Here is a 5987-nt window from a genome sequence, read left to right on the forward strand (position 1 = left end):
TTGTTACTTCGTTCAGTTACATTTGCTGTATATCAAAATGTATTTTGATACATAGAAGACGATGTATCAAATAAAATATAACCTTTTAGGATATAACTTGTTTTCGAGATATTTTGAAAAAAAATATTAGAAAATTTTTTTTTTTTTTTTTTTTTAAAAGTTAAGATGTTTGGGACATATATTCATATAAAACTTTTTTTCTCAAGGAATGGGTCCAAAGAATCACACCTCTAAATATTAGCATGTCATTAAAACACATTGTATATATCTGGCATAAAATTGGAGCACTTTTTACGCCTAAGCACAAAAGCATAGATAAATGAAACAGGTTTAGATTGGAAAGTGCACATAAGTACAAAGTATGAGCCACCTATTTGGCACTATTCTTGCAACGATCGCGACCCAAAACTTTTGATAATTTCGGATTGGTTCGGCTTTTCCGGAATTATGTCCCCAAATATTATTTATTTAAATTTATTATTATTTCGGTAAAAATTTAATATAATTGAAGTACGATTATGTTACATACAAGAAACTTTATTTTATATAAGGACATGTATGTAGAATACCTGAAACATTGGAAACCGACGTTAGCCACAATCCACGATGGTTATTGCAGTTCCTGTGGTTTGACCCAGTTTTTTAGTTTTTAAACGCTTTTTCCACAATTATCACGGGATTGAGTAAATTAAAATTTAAATTCAGCTCACAGAGATAGCTTTATTCTTTGACAATGGACCCGCTCTCATTATTTTTTCAATGAGGACTGTTTAAATTTTGAGATATTTTATAATTTTTGAATATTCTGACTTTCACAAGAGAAATTATTTCTGTTGTGTTTGGGCTGTTGTTCTATAGCAACCGCTATAGCAGCGCGAGTTCGCGTACAGCGGTCGCGACGAAAACAATTATATATTTTTTTTTTATTAAATTCTTACTTATTTCCCTTTTATCTATGCACAAAGTATGAAAATATATTATTAGACGTGTCAAATTATATATTGTATAAAGTGTCGAATTTAGCGCGGGCGCTTAGGACGCCGATATATGAAAATTACGTACAACGTCTTTATAAACTGAGTTCTGATATATTTATATAATTTTTTTTTTTTTATTATGCTTTTTCAATTATTTGCATATATATATATATATATATATATATATATATATATATACCTATATATATATATATATATATATATATATATATATATATTTATTTATTTTCCAGAATGTTGGCGTTTTGGGTGTTGTAATGTGAGCAAATTTGTGATTGGGCTGTTTTTCTTAACAATGTTCCATGCTGCTATGACGGCTTATTTTTTTGCATTGGTGTGATTGTATTTATGTTATACTTCTATATGTATATTTATATTAGATTGTACTTTGTAATTTAGTTGGAATAAATAAACTCTACTAGATATTACTTTTAAACCTGCTTATATTATTTGGAACGTTTGAAGCCGTTCCAAAAAATATTTGTGGCGTTTGAAAAAAAAATAGCATGTTCTACTCGAAGTAAAACTATTTGTGCTTCGCCTGTATGTCGGTCAACCAAGTCATACGTACAGCTTTGCCACAAAAAGTATCATTTTTATTTATAATAAACCAATATACTATTTTGATAAGATACTTTACCTAGGTTACGTAAGATATTACTTGAATTTTGCTTAGCAACCATCGCATTTTCGTATAATATAGGGAAATTAAGCACTTTGTGATAAAAAAAAACTATTTGAAAAAAATATTTTCCAAAAAGAAATTGTCCCTTTAAAATAAATGTTTTTCTATCAGATAGCAAAAGTACTTGCGTCGATGTTTCCGGTAGGTAGCCAGTGAGTTTTTCGCCTACACGCATTATTCCCTGTTTAGTGAAAAATAAAGGCCATTACCGGTCCAACCTTTCGAACCGGTTCAATTTCCGCGTCGGGCTTTTGAACCCTCGGCGCCGAGGCACTTCGCTTCGGCCAAAATTTGCCAGTTTCCTCTAAATATACACGACGATTTATCACGCAGCACGATATCGTGGTAAATTATTTTTAAAAGCCCTCGGCTGGATGTCTCGTGTTTTGTTATGTAAAACGGTATTCAATGGCAACAAGCTTTTGCCTAATGTTGTTTTTTAGCAAGGAAAAAAGATTGTATGAAGAAACATATTTAGGAACCATATTATAAATTAAAATAAGATACATAAATAAGGAATTTCTTAGTGTTTTAATATTCGTGTGTATTTAGGTAAACGTTACCCCAAACCCCAACATTATTGCAAATTTAGTGCTAAACATACCTAGCGGTACGTAATAGTTTTTACGAAACTCTTATCTCAATATACTTTTGTTAGAACTAAACTTCCATAGGTTAGCTTAGGTTTTTGGGGTTTGGAATCATGTTTGATCCCTCACTCGGAGGCCTTGGGCCCATTGCGATACCCCTGTATTCTTGTACCAAACCTTTCTCTCGTTCTTTCTTTGCGTTAAAGCACTTCCAGCTCTTCGCAAAGTTCCCGATGTCGCTGATGTTGGCTTCCGCTGCTTCCTCTAGTCCTTCCAAAAAACCTTGCCCTAAAGTTTTAAAACGTCGGTATTCCAGTGCCGGACAGTGGCACAGCATGGTTTCTTCTTCCTCTCCGCATTCTCTGCAGTAGTCGTCGTCGGAAACTTTCCATCTCACGAGGTTTACCCCCGTAGGACAGTTCCTAATGACGACACCTACAATTATGCGTACTAGGTCCTTTTTGTGCTCTAGTAGTTGTTTTGTCTTTTTTCTATCTAGGATAGAATTAGAATAAGTGGGACGGGGGTTAATCTCTGCGACCTTAGATATCTATTGTGTCCCCCTTTCTTGAGTTATAACTCATCATACAGTCCCAGGACTTCCTACGGAGACCCGTGTCCCTCACAGTCGAGGAGCTACGACCCAGGCCGGGTAGACGAAACGGTAGCTTGTGTCGCCTGTTGGGTTTAGAGGTAGGAGGTAGGCTCCCTGGCGAGTCTGTCTGCTTCCTGATTGCCCACCACATTGCTGTCGCCTGGCAACCAGCACAGAGTAACCCCGCTGTGACGCAGCCAGAACAGTGCTTCTCGGCATTCCATCACAGTTTTCGATCTCACGCCAAGCGTGTAAGCTATCCAAGCTATCAGAGTATATCACTATATCTCCTATTGGTCTATCAGCAATTTTCTCTCGTATGCAACTAGCCGCTTCCTTTATGGCGTAAACCTCTGCTTGTTGAACATTACAGCCATCCGATAGTCTTAAAGATCTTCGGATGTCTAGTTCCTCTGAGAAGATGCATATACCTGTGCCTCCTGATTAACTGAACTTCCATAACTTTAAATAAAATTTCAACATACGTAAGTAAGATTTAGCATATAATAATGACCATAACCCTCGATCACTTTCATACACCCACTGAAATTTGTGTCAAAAGGAATTCTTTTGTTGTTTTTAATTGAGCAGAATAAGATAATCACGTGCAATTAAAAAAAAATAAAATAATAAACAAAACACTAAATCACCACAATACACCAAAACACTTTTACTTTTACACTGGACGCGCGTTTCGCTAACTATGTTAGCATCATCAGCAGATGATTATAAACTAGTTTATAATCATCTGCTGATTTATTAGTTAGTTTATAATCATAGTTAGTTTATAATCATAGTTATAGTTATAATATTAGTTAGTTTATAATCATAGTTATAGTTATAATATTAGTTAGTTTATAATCAGTTTTATAATCATTTGTTATTTTATAATCATCTGCTGATGATGCTAACGTGGTTAGCGAATCGCGCGTCCAGTGTAAAAGTAAAAGTGTTTTGGTGTATTGTGGTGATTTAGTGTTTTTATTTTAAAAACAAAAAAATATTATTGTAAAACCAAAGGTTCCAACCCTCAACTGTAATCACGTGCAATTAACTATTCGTAGTGTAAAAATTATGTTCTTTGAAAAAGAAAATGTTATTTTAGACTATTATATTAAATGTTTTTTTAAACGTCACAAAAATGTTAATTTTTGCGACGGGATTGACAATACCGGGTGCGTCTCAAAAGTGGCTCACCCCTATAACTTTTTTATTTTTTTAGTTAAAAAACGAATTTTGGTATGTTGGTATATGACATAAATTAAGATTGATTGACGTATTCAATTGTTTTCGGTCACTTCCGGTTTCACCGGAAATTACTGCAACTTTTGATTTTTAAATGGCACCCCCGGTATTTTTTTTTCTTTATTCGATAGAAAATGTCACTCTGAATAGAATGACACATCATATGTCAACCTGTGACATTTACGCATATGGTTTATTTGAAATTATAACTTGCGGTTCGTAAGAAAATTTGACTTGAAATACCAAGTGTTTGGTATCAAATTATTCGTAAAAAAATGCTTTTTCCAAATATGCTAATGAGCCACCCTCGTTCTATTTGAAAAAATTGAGTTATGATTAAAAATACGATTGGAGAGTTTTCTAACTGGCCAGGACAAGACACTAAAACCATTAGACTATCAAATCTATTTTTCCAAGGCTCCTTGATGAAGAAGTAGTGCTTTTAAGATAGCCATGGCACTCTAGATTGAAATTTAAAATACAATTTTTTATTAAGCGAGAATGTCAAAAGTTGACATATGATATGTCATTCTATTCAGAATGTCATTTTCTATCGAATAAAGTAAAAAAATACCGAGGATGCCGTTTAAAAATCAAAAGTTGTAGTAATTTCCGGTGAAACAGGAAGTGGCCGAAAACAATTGAATACGTCAATCAATCTTAATTTATGTCATATACCAACATACCAAAATTCGTTTTTATCTGAAAAAATAAAAAAGTTATAGGGTTGAGCCACTTTTGAGACGCACCCGGTATAGAAAAGTTATTTTAACGTCTAGGAATAAAAGTAAAGCACTTTTACGCCTAATCACAAAAGTACGAAAATATATTATTAAACTGACAGACAGTGTGAAATTCAACGAGCGTAACCATAGTTTTTGTGCTTCGCTTAATACACTATTCTACAGAAAATTAGACATATTTGATTCCTACTTTTTTAAAGGGCTGCTTCCTGTTTTAAATTTAGACATATTCTACCTAAGTTTCAAACTTGTACGATAAAAATAATGAAATGACGGTCTGTGTAACGCTTTCATTCTAACTCGTCTATTTAATTTACTAAATAACTAGATAATTATCCTGTTAATTTCATTTTATTAGTGAATGTAGAGTCTCTACTTTACAACCAAACGAATTTTACCAAATATCATACAGTCATAGACAAAAATATTGCATATTTTATTTTAAGTAATTATTTTTCTTTTTGTTTAAAACTTTTTTTAAATTTTTTTTTGCTGTATCTGTTGGACTTTACAATAGATTCGTAGATCAAAGACTAACACATTCTGACTTTGGTTATATGATTTAATTAGATATAATAAAAATAACGACAATATAACAATATCTTAAGGCAAGATAATGAGTTCTGAGTTCTATTCAACAACGTTCTAGCAACTATAGTTATATAGCAATGGCCTAGCTACGTCGAAACACGGGTTCCTGTTATATCACCGAAATTAAGCGACGTAAGACGATACTAGTGGATGGGCGGATCTGAAAACTCTATCATGCCGTTGTTCCATGGCAAGAGTGTAAAAATCTCTTGACACACACACACATACAGTGCTTATTCATGCCGCACTGTGGTCAATTTTTAAAAATTAACAGGAAAATATTAAAAAATCTGATGAGGCTAAGCGGCGTCAAAAACTCCATAAGTAGGCTTTGAAATAGTTGCTAAGAACATTTCATTAACAAATATGTCAAAGGTCGTTGCGAATTTACTGTTATTTTGATTTAAAATGTAGTATAGTTGACAAACTAAACTAAATAATCTTGTTATTTGCACATGAATAAAGTTTTTAATTTGGGTATTTCGTGCAAAAAGTTATATGTCATCAGTACTATCTAAAATGGAAAGAGCAATTGTTGGT

Source organism: Sitophilus oryzae, unplaced genomic scaffold (genome assembly GCF_002938485.1).
Source record: "Sitophilus oryzae breed Bouriz unplaced genomic scaffold, Soryzae_2.0 scaffold_1718_pilon_pilon, whole genome shotgun sequence".
Taxonomy (NCBI): Eukaryota; Metazoa; Arthropoda; class Insecta; order Coleoptera; family Curculionidae; genus Sitophilus; species Sitophilus oryzae.